The 14,987-nt window shown below is 44.2% G+C and overlaps 1 long non-coding RNA gene across 1 annotated transcript in view; it reads left to right on the top strand.

The window, feature by feature from the left end:
- Positions 1-1,327: 1,327 nt before the first annotated feature.
- Positions 1,328-14,987, top strand: part of LOC141175995 (uncharacterized) — a 37,168-nt gene continuing 23,508 nt past the window's right edge. Inside the window, exons 1-2 of the long non-coding RNA XR_012253084.1 lie at positions 1,328-1,412; positions 3,548-3,643. This is a non-coding gene — a long non-coding RNA (uncharacterized lncRNA). The remainder of the gene's footprint in view (positions 1,413-3,547; positions 3,644-14,987) is intronic.

Here is a 14,987-nt window from a genome sequence, read left to right as displayed (position 1 = left end):
GGAGGTGGTCAAGACGAAAAGTTGAGAAGTTGTAGCTGTGAGTCCGCTCAGGGGAAGCATCCAGGGTGAAGAAGCTGGAAGTCAGTTGTCCCTGAAACCTGAGCTGGTTGATCGTCTGGAAACCACTGGTGAGACCGAAACGTCTCGGTACAAGTGCCTCGTAGATGTACCCGAGGACCTGAGGGAAGAATGCACCCGTGAGTTCGTGCATGAGGAGTTTAAGAAGGCCGTGGGAGCCTGGAAGGTGTACTTGACCTCAGAGGCCAAACAGCTGGTGGTCCTGTCCACGACCTGAAGTCACAGTGAAGAGGGTGGCAATCCTGAGTGACATACATTGGCGATGTATTCGCACGAAGCGGTTTCTCCGGTTGAAGACTGAGCAAGCCGCTAGACAACTGGAGCTGATGAGAGAGGCTCACAGTCTGCTAGAAGAGGTCATCCGGGTGCCTCATGTTCTGGTGAGAGAGCTCATTGGGAGAAATGGCCGAGCCATGCAGATGATGGTGAAGAAGTCTGGTGTGGTGAGCAGTCCACATGATCGTCAGGACTGGATACCGGATGAAGACGGCATGGTGTCATTCTACGCTATAGGAACGGAGAAAGTCTGGCATATATGAGCATGCTGGTGGAGTACCGAGTGACCTACCTGCGAGAGGTGGAACAATTGAGTCTCGCTAGACTGCGAGTAGATGGACAGCATCATCTGAGCAGTAGAGGATGGCAGCCGTCTGGAAATGGTGGGACCCGACAGAGAAGGGGGCCCCTAAATAACAGAACACCTGAAGTTAGGGACCCTTCAAGGTGTCCTGAGAGTAGTGGGCGTGGGTTTAGAGGTAGTGAGACCTCCAGTAACTCAGGTGTGGGTGGCCCATACAAACGACCCAATAGAGGACTGGACAATACGGAGTCGAACCAGACCTTAGGTACAAGGACATGTGAGTTGCACTGCCGTATTGACCGCTGGGAGCGGGGGAGACCTGACAGGGTTTCGACTGACCGCTGGGAGCGGGGGAGGCCTGACAAGGTTACGACCCGGAAAGGTGACCTGACGAAGTCAGTGACATTGACAGATGGGAGGTCCCTAAGGAATGGGCTAATGTCAATGAATAATGTTCCAGGGGCTGGACAACGTAAGGGTCAAGTGCATGGTCTCTGTGTGAACTGTGGGTTTTAAACTGTTGTGTATATTATGTGTTCAACCCCACAGGTTTGAACAGAGGGGGGGAATATGTGGTGCAGCGGCATTGCTATAATGATCTAGTATGTCTGTTTAGGCTATTTCCTCCCCCTCAGCTGACTGGTCACATGACTGTGACATCACACAGGTCCTTTTGCTCACAGAAGGTATGGACACGTGACTGTGAGATAAGCACAGGTCCTGTGGCTGTGTCTACAGGATATATAAAAACCTGGTGAGTTGAGCAGTGTGCAGTGTACCTGTGAGAGAGGCATGAGGCCTGTTCCCCGGGTGGGTGGGACACTGTTTGTCTGAAGCCTAGTGAGGCCGGGTGAAGCCTGGATCCCGTGTGGATGTCAGTAAGCCTTGGAGGGCCAGAGGCTAGAGACCCCATCTGGGAAACAAATGGACCAAAGCAGCTAAAGCCCGACGTAGGTAATACTATTTGTGTTATGGACATTTTCATGGACATTATTTTATTATTACCTTGCGGGAGGCTGTAACTAGAGCCAAGTGGGCCGGTCTGCCACTTGGGCTCGTGGACTTTATATCTGTGTCGGTGGGCCACGGAGTTGGACCCGGAAATCAGCAGTTTATGGAGTTAATAAACTGCTGACTTGAGAAATACCGGAAAATATGGCAGGTGTGTTTTAAATTGACGCAGCGAAGCGAGTATCCCCCCAGGATAATGACAAGCGCTGCCTTACAGTATATATAATGTGTGTGTATAAATATATATATATATTTATATATATTGCAGAGTACCACTTCTGTCCTGTATACTGGGCATAATTCTCTATGTATTATCCTTTATATACACTGGATAGTACCAATTCTCCTGCACTGTATACTGGGTGTAATTCTCAGTATCTGTATATACACACTGCACTGCTAAAATAAAATGTATAATAATAATAATGTGAGTGGTTTCCCCTCTGAAACTTACCATTCCCAGCATGCCCTGTCAGATTTAATCCTTCAGGGTTTACTGGGAGTTGTAGGTTTGTTACTGCACTGATGATGCGGGGACGGGTATTGCATCCGAGCCCACAGCACCAAGTCATTCACACTGTAAGGCTATTTTCACACTTGCGTTGTGAAATCCGTCCAACTCTTCTGCCTGGAAAGAGTCGGATAGATTTCACAAAATTCCAGCACTTTCCTGATACAGCCTGATGCTCCCTTTGACTATAAAGGGAGGCTGGTCGTGAGCCAGCAAAATAGGCAAGCGCGCTGCTACATTGACTGTGCTCTATACATGCCAGGTGCAGGCAGTATAATACAGCAGGCACCGAACTGCAAAGATCAGGGCTGGCGATGCCACCATACCCAGTTATTTAAACCCTCAGATGCCACGTTCAATAGCAATTGTAGAATCTGTGACGTAAAGCAGAGGGAGGCGACTCATATTGGAGCAGTGAAATCGCCTCTGCCTGGCACATTCCCATGGTAAGCTGTAACAGGTACCTGTGTATAATTTAAGGAAAAAATGCTGGGATGATCTTCATGATTTTTTACCATATTTTTGCATCCTGCTTTTATAAACAGATGTTTCATACTTACTTGCTCCCTACCGCTGAGGTCCTCCATGCCTCTTGCATGTCAATGCTCTGGGTCTCGCTGTGCTTATATCTGCCACAGCAATGGCCACATGCTCCACTGCAGTCAATGACTGGCTTCACATGTCACCACTGAAACCAGTTATTGGCTCCTGTGCCGGCTGTGATAGATGGAAACACTATGTGGACTGTTCCATGGACATGGAGAAGGTGATGTAGAAGACCGTAGCGGTGCATAGCGGGTAAGGACCTATTCACATTTCAATTTTTCACTGACATGTGTTGTCCACATTTCTCATTTGCAGCACGCATACACATTGATTTTAATGTGTGTTCACACATCAGTGTTTTACGGACCATGGGTCAATGAAAAAAATTCATGAACACATGCACTATTTTTGGTCCGTGATGCGGACCAAACACACACACACTAAATTCTATGGGTCTGTGAAAATCACGGGAATGACATCCATGTTTGGTCCGTTTTTAACAGATAGATGCATTGGAAATTATTTTCTGAGCTGAGCAGTGTCCATGGAATACGGATGACCCATTGAGGGCACACAGACGTGAAACGGACCCTTCATGGATGAAACGTACACATTTTAGACACGGTGTGAACAGTGCCTAGGTACGAATCTTCTGTTTAGAGAGGCATGCTGAGGGCACTTGCTAGAAAATAATTTTTCCAGAACATCCCCTTTACAGGCCAAAGTACGCTGCAAACAGTACAATTGCAAAATAAGACAATATACAACAGTTTCCTCTTTACAATGAAAGAACTAATAGTATTACATGTTCTTTTATGTAGGACCAATGTGAATGCTGTGCATTGTGAACAAGCAAGAGCTGAGAATACTGCGTAGACCACCGGATCAGTTGGTAGCCAGTTATAAAGTGATACAGGGTAGGTGATACATGAAATCTAGTATTGATAGCTAGCTTTTTGTTTTACTGGTAGAACATTGACTCAGAAATACAATGAATACTAAATGGAATTTAGGCTAGTTTCACACAAGTGAATCTACTGTGTGAAACACGCTGCTGGTATATCCGCTCTGGAGGAAGATCGTGCCGGCATTACACTTACATATACTCATATACAATGCCCAGCGCTTCCTCCTGTTCTGTAATGTAGTGACAAGCTGCAAATTGCATCTCGTTAGATTACAGAGTTGTAGTGTGGGCGCCTAGAGTCAATTACCCTGGTGGGCCCTAGGCACCCCAGTCCGACCCTGGCAATATTATTATCCTTTTGTCATAATATCACATAATTGTGTTATCTTCATTGTGCTTTATACAGATAACACCATGCTGTTTTGCACCATCTTGTGGCCTTTTTTGAGTATTACGCTCCCACTATGCACAGTGTTGATTTCTCTCTATGAACTATGAATGCTACACTACTTTTGCAGATTGCCCCGGTGGCACGCATTCTCATCTGGTGCCCTGCCAGTTCTCTTCCTGTATCTTTTGTTCCCTTCGGCGTCACAATCCAGTTTGTGTCACGGTCGGTCATGTGATGTGGGTCGAGGCAAGCTCCCGGACTTCACCAGTTCTCGCATGCGTCACTACACTCTGCGTCCCTCTCCTATTGGCTAGCGCAGCATTTTTATTCTCTCTCTTCCTGTGATGTGTCGGGGTGGGCACATTGTAAGGCAGCTCCTGCTGTGAACAAAGTATGCAGTAAACTCATTTTTTCCCATCCATCCTGAGTGTACGCTATTTGACCGTGCCATGTATGGGAATATATATATACCTTTTACCCCAATCTTGTATACTTGACCATTATTTAGTCCCCATACCCCCGTATATTCTCATAGCATCATCAATAGTATACATGTATTTTTACACATATTTGCTTATATATATTTCAGATGATGGTTATATACAGTATACTGTATTTGTGATTTTATACTAAGCAGTGAGTCTCCTTTACATTTTACTATTTATATGTGTGATCTGCACCATCTTCCTGTTTTTGTATGTCCACTGCACCTTTTTACTTCATCAATAAAGTTAATCTTTTATGACATTTATTTATGAATCGCTATATTGACTTAATTATTATTTTTTTGTCCCTTCTATCAGTTTTGCTAACGATTAGTCTGTTGGCGCTAATGTCTGAGATATATGTACACACACTTATTATCCTCTAACATCAGAAGCACAGCGCACTTTATCCAGGACCAACAGGAATATACCTCGAGTGTCCTTATTGTTATATATATGACTCGCCCCCAGGGCCATGGGGTACTCGACAGCCGAGCCTTATGGCTGCTTTTGGGGGAGATCACGGTGGCTGGCCCGGTCCGTAACCCAGGGCGGGTCAGTGTAAAAAGGGGGATATTTTGTAGGGGAATTTGCCGTGACGCCACCTGCGGTGTCTGGTGAGGATCACCAGCGCTGCAACAGTCCTCTGAGGCAAATGTTAGGACAGCTTGTGATGGATCGGCTCCCCACAGGTGGAGCAGGCCTCAGGGCAGTGTAGATAAATGGAGGAGGTGTGCTGGGCGTTATAGTGCAGGGAGGGAAATGGCACCGGCGAAATAAAGGAGCGGAGGCAGCTCAGTGCAGTCATCCAAGATTTACTCACAGTTCTTAGACAGTCCACAGGTGCACTGTACCGGCGCAAGCCTCCCGCGTCGCACTGCGTTCACCGGGCAAGGGTTCAGTCCTTCCTCAGGCAGCTCGGGTGTACCTGGCAGAACCCCACTTTCATATCTCACTCTCCTCCTCTGACTGAACACACTCTCTCTAAGATGGCTTCCCTATTTATACTCCTATCAAAGTGCTTTCTCTAACTACTTCCTCCACCCACACCCACTACTGGTTCCCCCCATCCAGCCAGGGACAAGGCTCAGCAGCTGCGCTCTGCATGTTGCCCCCCCAGCCGGCCTGGAGTAGGGTAGTGTTGGATGCAGGTGTTTGGGGTTCCGTGCAGCACTCCCACCTTACCTGAGAGAAGGGAGACACCACACCTCGGGGTGAGGTGCAGTACTTCTGTGGCGACTGAACCCTCAGGGGCGCCATATATATACCGTATATAATTAAAAATAAAAAAACAGAATATCCTCCCGCCATTTTTACTTTTTCAGTTCTTTTATTGTACTCTAATGAATTTACATTTTTTAACTACCTGATTCTTGTCATTCCCTTTCTCCTTTTACCCCAGCCCTGTTACAAGCGCAAGTCTGTATATATCAGATATATACCATTTTATCTACTTTACCCATTAGACGACTGTGGTAATCGTCCTTTCTTGCAGCAGGTTTCAAGGGCTCAACTGCAAGCACCACCATCCTTTTTATTACTTAATTTCTGAGTAAAGATCACCATAAAAAACACGAATCTGTCAATGAGTTTATGGGAAAAAGCAAACAAGTTATGGACTGTGGAAGAGATATATGTGACCAAAATGAACACTCATTTCCAGCAGATGATACCTATGACCTATCCCTACACTAAATACAGCTAACAGCGGTATTAATAGGGAATAGAATAGATGTTACCTTGATATTTTTTTTAGGTTGCAGCAGCAAGGACTATAAGGCAATAATTCTTGACTAGATGCCTGTAATAGCTATCCCTACTGCGACAGCTCAAACTACATGAACTACAGATAAGAACGGTATTATTAGAGAATATAATCTATTTGAATTAGCCCTGAAAAAAGCTATTAGTTTAACGTAGCAGCACCAAGGACTGTTATTTCATCAACCCTGCTGGGGAATATAGTGGAGCATTTCGTATCTACTCAGCCTAATATGGAGGAGACCAGGATCTTCTATACTTACTGTACAAAGTCTCCTGTCCTGGCTGTGACATCCTGTATGCAGTGTGAGAACTCCCAATGTGACGACCACCTGACAGCCCACAACAAGGCACTGGATCATATACTAATAGAATCCGGCTCTTTTGGTTTCCAAAAATGCTCCCTCAACAAGAAGATGGAGCCTCAGAAAAGCATTTTTTACTATTAATAAGGAGTGGGTGTCCTAGACTGGTAATGCATGCGCTTTAAGGACTGCCAAAAATTAGAAGGAGGCACTCCAATACCTCTTTGAAGAGACGTAGTGGAGGGACTCAGAAAACCTTTTTTTCCCATTATTAATGAGTGGGTATCCTAGACTGATAATGCGCATGCACTAAGTGCATGGGCTGGAAAACATTTAGGCTATGTGCCCACGTTTCGGACCTGAAGCATATTTTTTACGCTTCTCCCTGGCGGGAAAATCGCATGCGGATATTACATGCGGTTTTCCCGCCAGGTAGAAGCGTTTGTGAGGCGTCTTTGCATGCATTTCCGCATGCGGGTTATCAAGCACTTCTCCAAGCATCACTTGGAAAAGTGCTTGACAACTTGTTCAGAATGGTAAAAAATAAGCTTTATACTCACCTTCTGATGCATTCTCTGCCCCGTCCGGAGGCTTGAGCGGCTCACGCTGTTGTGTGCAGGACCTGCGGTGACGTCATTGTGTCATGTGGTGGGTCACATGACTCAGTGACGTGGCAGGTCCTTCAGACAACAGCGCGACGGAGGGAAAACATCAGAAGATAAGTATAAACTTTATTTTATTCTTTTTTTTTACAGGTTCTTTGGTACCCAGGTCTGGATGAGAGTCTCCTCTCATCCAGACTTGGGTACCATCCGCACATTGATTCCGCTGCGCTTCCGCAAAATTAATGAACATGCTGCGGATTTTTGACCGCAGCATATACGCTGCGGAAAAATCCGCAGCATGGGCATTGACATTGCGGAATGCCATTGGGGACCATGGGGTGCGGATATACATGCGTTTTTCAAGCGTTTACGCTGCGGAAATTCCGCAGCATATACGCTTGAAAACGCTACGTGGGCACACAGCCTTACCCCCGGAGGGGGTATACATTTATATCAGAAAATGTTAGCGATAGGCCTCTCAAAATTCTCAATGCGGGTATTATAAACACCCTTAAAAGATTTATAGTAAGGGTAGCATGATCACCCTGTTGATATGGTGGTGGAGGAGAAGGAGGAGGAGGACATAAAAAGGTCAACCTGTCAGCATTTTCAGTTGAGAGGCGGATGTGCCTATCAGTTATAATTTTCCCGGCGGCACTAAAAACCCGCTCTGACAAAACGCTAGCAGCAGGGCAGGTCAGGACATCCAAGGTGTAGAGAGACAGTACATGCCATGTGTCCAGCTTGGATACCCAATAGTTGTAAGGCACAGAGGAATCATGAAGGACGCTGGTACGGTCAGCAAGGTACTCAGCATCTTCCAAAACTTTTCCCTCCTTGTCAGAGTACACCAGACATCAGGGCCTGGGCGCTGGGAGGGTTTGAGAAAACTGTCCCAGACCTTTTTTAGTGTTCCCCTGCCTCTGCTCCATCTGGTGTGTGTCTCAATCGTCAGTACTCCTTTGTTGTCTAAGGAACTGTGACCTCTGCTGCCTGCGTTGTCAGATGGAATTTTTTTTTTAATAATTCCTCAACTAGGGCCTTCGAGTACTGCAACATTTTATTAGACCTCTCCGCCACGGGAAGGAGAGATGGAAAGTTCTCATTGTAGCGTAGGTCTAGAAGGGTGACCAACCAGTAATTAGTGTTGGCCAAAATGCATATAACGTGAGGGTCGCAGGAAATGCAGTGGAACATAAACTCAGCCATGTGTGTTAGACTGCCAACAGCCAAGACTTCTGTCCCCACCAAGAGGACACCTGTCCATCTTCTCCACCTCGTCCTTCCTCTACTCCTCCTCTTCAGGCCATCCTCACTGTACTGATTGGATGAAGGTGGTGTGGGTAGTACCGTCTGTAGCTCAGGCAACCAGTGTTATGATCAGCTACAGGGACTAAGGAAATACAGGATATCTGTCCCTACAATAAAACTAAACTAGATCCCTACGATGTAACGGGGAACCTGATCCTGCGATCAGACCCGCTAAAGTCCTCGGCTAGTCTGTACGAAGACCTATAGATGTGAGGGAGGGATCCCTACAAGAACTAGGGACTGGGATAAGTTGGACACCTCCTAGCAGAAATAGTAGCAGTCAAAGACAAACACACAACAAAAAGCATAGAGGTCAGAAGACCTAGCAAAACTAACAGAGAACGGCAACAGAGCACCAAGCTAGCTCAAGAGTAGTAAATACAATGAAGTCCAGCAAGGCCAGGAGGGCGGAGCCGGATAAAATAGGCAAAAATGGTCATGTGACCAGCAAACTAAAAAAAACCTAACAGGAGAGCTCTAACAACCAGCTCCTTAACTCCTCCTCCTCCTCATTATGTATATAGTTAGGTCCATATATATTTGGACAGAGACAACATTTTTCTAATTTTGGTTCTAGACATTACCACAATGAATTTTAAACAAAACAATTTAGATGCATTTGAAGTTCAGACTTTCAGCTTTCATTTGAGGGTATCCACATTAAAATTGGATGAAGGGTTTAGGAGTTTCAGCTCCTTAACATGTGCCACCCTGTTTTTAAAGGGACCAAAAGTAATTGGACAATTGACTCCAAGGTTATTTCATGGACAGGTGTGGGCAATCCTTTCGTTATGTCATTCTCAATTAAGCAGATAAAAGGCCTGGAGTTGATTTGAGGTGTGGTGCTTGCATTTGGAAGGTTTTTCTGTGAAGTAAACATGCGATCAAAGGAGCTCTCCATGCAGGTGAAACAAGCCATCCTTAAGCTGCAAAAAACAGAAAAACCCATCCGAGAAATTGCTACAATATTAGGAGTGGCAAAATCTACAGTTTGGTACATCCTGAGAAAGAAAGAAAGCTCTGGTGAACTCATCAATGCAAAAAGACCTGGGCGCCCACGGAAGACAACAGTGGTGGATGATCGCAGAATAATCTCCATGGTGAAGAGAAACCCCTTCACAACAGCCAACCAAGTGAACAACACTCTCCAGGAGGTAGGCGTATCAATATCCAAATCTACCATAAAGAGAAGACTGCATGAAAGTAAATACAGAGGTTCACTGCACGGTACAAGCCACTCATAAGCATCAAGAATAAAAAGGCTAGACTGGACTTTGCTAAAAAAACATCTAAAAAAGCCAGCACCGTTCTGGAAGAACATTCTTTGGACAGATGAAACCAAGATCAACCTCTACCAGAATGATGGAAAGAGAAAAGTATGGCGAAGGCGTGGTACAGCTCATGATCCAAAGCATACCACATCATCTGTAAAACACGGCGGAGACAGTGTGATGGCTTGGGCATGCATGGCTGCTAGTGGCACTGGGTCACTAGTGTTTATTTATGATGCGACACAGGACAGAAGCAGCTGAATGAATTCTGATGTATTCAGAACCATACTGTGTGCTCAGATCCAGCCAAATGCAGCCAAACTGATTGGTCGTCGTTTCATACTACAGATGGACAATGACCCAAAGCAACCCAGGAGTTTATTAAAGCAAGGAAGTGGAATATTCTTGAATGGCCAAGTCAATCACCTGATCTCAACCCAATTGAGCATGCATTTCACTTGTTAAAGACTAAACTTCAGACAGAAAGGCCCACAAACAAACAGCAACTGAAAACCACCGCAGTGAAGGCCTGGCAGAGCATCAAAAAGGAGGAAACACAGCATCTGGTGATGTCCATGAGTTCAAGACTTCAGGCAGTCATTGCCAACAAAGGGTTTTCAACCAAGTACTAGAAATGAACATTTTATTTACAATTATTTCATCTGTCCAATTACTTTTGGTCCCTTTAAAAACAGGGTGGCACATGTTAAGGAGCTGAAACTCCTAAACCCTTCATCCAATTTTAATGTGGATACCCTCAAATGAAAGCTGACAGTCTGAACTTCAACTGCATCTGAATTGTTTTGTTTAAAATTCATTGTGGTAATGTCTAGAACCAAAATTAGAAAAATGTTGTCTCTGTCCAAATATATAACTGTATGTCCCTCAATTTTGTTATATGTCACCCATCCTGGTAAACAGTTGAAACCAGAAGTTTACATACACTAAGATTACTATGCCTTTAAACAATTCTGGACTGCCCATATGATGATGTCATGTGTTTGTAAGCTTCTATTTTTTTGGCAACATCTGAGTTAATTAGAGACACACCTGTGGATGTACTTTAATGCACACCTGAAACGCACTGCTTCTTTGTATAGCATCATGGAAATGTCTAAAGAAATTAGCCAAGATATCAGGAAGAGAATTGTGGACTTGCACAAGTCTGGCTCATCCTTGAGTACAATTTCAAGATACCTGAAGGTGCCTCATTCATCTGTGCAAACAATTATATGCAAGTACAAACAAAATGGGAATGTCCAGCCATCATACCACTCAGGAAGGAAACGGTTCTGTGTCCCAGAGATGAACATGCTTTAGTCCAACATGTGCATATCAACCCAAGGACAAAAACAAAAGACCTTATGAAGATGATGGTGGAAGCTGGTAAGATTGTGTCAATATCCACAGTGAAACGAGTACTTTATCAATATGGGCTGAAAGGCCACTCTGCCAGGAAGAAGCCATTACTCCAAAAGAAACATAAAAAGCCAGATTAATGTTTGCAACGCACAGGAGCAAAGACCTTAATTTTTGGATACATGTCCTGTGGTCATAATGACCATCATTACGTTTGAAGGAAAAAGAGAGAAGCTTGGAAGCCTAAAAATACCATCCCAAATGTGAAACACGTGGGTGGCAGCATCATGTTGTGGTTTTGTTTTGCTGCAGGAGGGACTGGTGCACTTCACAAAATAGATGGCATCATGAGAAAAGAAGATTATGTGGCAATACTGAAGCAACATCTTAAGACATCAGCCAGGAAGTTAAAGCTTTGGCATAAATTGGTCTTCCAATTGGACAATGACCCGAAGCATACTGACAAAATGGTAACAAAGTGGCTTAAGGATATCAAAGTCAATGTTTTGGAGTGACCATTACAAAGCCCTGATCTCAATCCTATAGAAAATTTATGAGCAAAGCTGAAAACGAAGGTGCGAGCAAGGCGACCTACAAACCTGGATCAGTTACACAAGTTTTGTCAGGAGGAATGGGCCCAAATTCCGACCAACTATTGTGAGAAGCTTGTGAGAAACGATTGACCCAAGTCATTCAGTTTAAGGGCAATGGTACCAAATACTAATGAAATGTACAGTATGTAAACTTTTGACTTTGCAGTAAGTAATAAAAATGCTTTAAAACATTCTCTCTCTCATTATTCTGGCATTTGGCAAATATTAAAAATGATGGTAATCCTAATTGATCTAAAACGTGAAAGGTTTATCCTGATGTCATGTTAGATATTGAGAAAAACATGTATATGTGTCTTTTTATATAGTGTATGTAAACTTCTGGTTTCAACTGTATATGCCCTCCCATCCTGGTATATATATCCCCCCCATCCTGTTATATATGTGTCCCCCATCTTGGTATATATGTTCCCCCTATACTTGTATATATGGCCCTCCCATCCTAGTATATATGGTCATCCAATCCTGGTATATATAGCCCTCTCATCCTGGTATATATGGCTCTTTCATCCTGGTATTTATGGCCCTTCCATCCTGGTATATATGATCTAAAATACTGGTATATGTGGCCCTCCTTCCTGGTATATATGATCTAAAATCCTGGTATGTGTGGCGCTCCATCCTGGTATATATGCCCCCCCCCCCCCCATCCTGGTATATATGTCCTCCCCAACCTGGTATTTGGCCCTCCCATCCTGGTGTATATGGCACTCCCATTCTGGTATATATGATCTCCATCCTTGTATATGTGGCCCTCTATCTTGGTATATATGTCGCCATTTCTAGTATATATGATCCCCATCATGCCGCATACTTAAAAAAAAATAAACCATTCTGCTCACCTTCCCTTTGCTCCTACACGGTGCGGCACCATCTTCTGAGGCTGGCAACTTACTTCAGTGTATAAACGGCGCAGCGGCCCTCACATGCCGACATCAGCTGCCAGAATATTCACTGCTCCCCACGCCTGGGATTATGGGGGGGGTCTCGCATAAATTGAAACTAGAATACATGGTGGAAGGTGTAAAAAGCAAACAGGACACAGTAAAGTAACATTGTGTAGATACACAGTAATACTCATCATACATGATTGTGTCAACAAAATGGAATTCTCTCACCCATTCTTTGTTTCTCCGGGATGAAAGTTGCTGTCTGGGGAGTTCCTTCTGGACCAAGTAGTTGTATAAGCTGGCCCTGTTAGTCCCTTTAGGCTCAAACTTAAACTATCCCCACAAAGCTCCCGCTCTGACAAGGGCAGACCACAGCCAGCCCTGTATGGAGGCCCTGCACTTTCCCTTTGACATTTTGTTGACACAATCATGTATGAATTATTATAAATATGTAGGATCTGCACTCAGACCTCATACTTGTGTTTTGAGAAATCTCTGTTTTTCATTTAAATGTCTGGATTCCTGGAGATAGAAATAAATGCTTAATCCATGGAATAAAGGGAAGAACAGAGATTTTCCCCTAGTTTAATTGATGTATATCTGGATCTGTTAAAAATTGGTGTTTCAGGGGAGGGCGACTTACTGTGTCCCCCGTATACACCCTCTTCCCTCTACAGATTCTATCCAGAGCCTGGTCTTCACACCTGAAGATAGAGTACAAGCTCTTTATGTATTTTTACACATATTTAATATAGAGATGGTCCCCTGACTGTGTTAATGGTAATAATCATTCCAGCATTGAGATCCATCTCTCTTTTTATGGGTGGCATTATCTGTTTATTGTTCTTAACTATTAAATATTAAAAGTTATGTTTTAGATTCTCACTTTAATTGCTGTCTAGTATCTAATCTATAGTGAGAACATATCTCAATATTGGTTGGTGTTACTCTCACTGTTTTGCTTGTTGCTGAAAAGGTGAAAAACCAATTAAAAACAATTTCTGCTTTTGCCCCAAATTAATGGAACGTGTGTATCCATATCATGGATGCCGATACAGTTGAAAACAACAATAGGAAAGGGAGCCATCAGCTGTTGCTCCCTCTCCCATCATTCCCCCTCTCCAGCTGAACTCTGTGATGTCTCAGTGTAGAAGGCGCGATGACATCACTACAGCACGCCCTCTGTGCTGAGCAGTGCAGGGGCTGGAGCTGCGAGGGATAAGGGAGAGGTGAGTATTTGTTTATTTATTTTATATGTATAGAGGACTACATGGGGCCCATAATACTGTATGGAGCACTATATGGTGCCCTTAATACTGTATGGAGCACTAAATGGTGCCCATTATACTGTATGAACCACTATATGGGGCCCATTATACTGTTCCAAGGATTATGTGGTGCCAATAATACTGTATGGAGGACTATATGGGGTCCATAATACTGTATGGAGGACTGTGTTGCCCGTAATACTGTATGGAGCACTATATGGGGAACATTATACTGTATGGAGGACTATGTGGTACCCATAATACTGAATTCCCCCCCCCCCCCAAATACTCAGGAGCTCATGAATACACAGTGTTTAGAAAATAAATGTCAGACTAAGGGACCAGAAACCACCACATTCCGATATGAGAACTGCCAGTCTTGATGAATCAGGGCTAAATCTTTACTTGAAAGTTTCAAATGTAATAGAAATGTTCTGGCTGCAGTGAGGAGGTCATGTGATTGGCAGTTACTGGTCATTCCTGGCACCTGCAATGAGAGAGCGAGCACAGCGACTTGTCTACAAGGAGCATCCGGAGAGTTTTTAGCCATAAAGGCACAATGTTTTGTCATTTTTTCCTTTTCCTCCCATTTGTACCCTCCCCCATTTCCCCTTTTTTCATTTTTACAGGATTCCATCATCCTTTTACTGGTCATCGTGTGGCAAGTATCATTCTCTGTAGCCCATATACAGTTCACAGAGCACAATACTTTCACATTACACAATGTATACACAGAGGGAGGAATGGAGCTGTCCACATTATTTGATCGGGAAGGAGCTGTGTAACAGATTTATAGTTTTAGAGTCATAAAAGAAACATTAAAAGTGTGCATCATCCGTCAGAGGTATCGGTTTATCTTATATGTCCCAGCGTATACATTAAATGGATGCCTAAATGTGATATAAAAATAGTCTATCACTGGTCATAGAGAGAAAGGGGACAAGAGAGCAGGAGAACTATATATGTATATGACTCACCCCCTGGGCTGTGGGGCACCCGGAACCGGGCTTCTGTACGATGTTGGGGGTAGTAGTGGCAACCTGATCCCGTGGCTCAGGGTGGTCAGACCAAATGTTGTGGCAGTCTATTTATAGATT

This window comes from Phyllobates terribilis, unplaced genomic scaffold (assembly GCF_046119375.1).
Source record: "Phyllobates terribilis strain yellow unplaced genomic scaffold, ASM4611937v1 Scaffold_15__1_contigs__length_34870131, whole genome shotgun sequence".
Classification (NCBI taxonomy): Eukaryota; Metazoa; Chordata; class Amphibia; order Anura; family Dendrobatidae; genus Phyllobates; species Phyllobates terribilis.
Note: the sequence above shows the minus strand (reverse complement) of the source record. Positions and strands in the feature narration are given on the sequence as shown.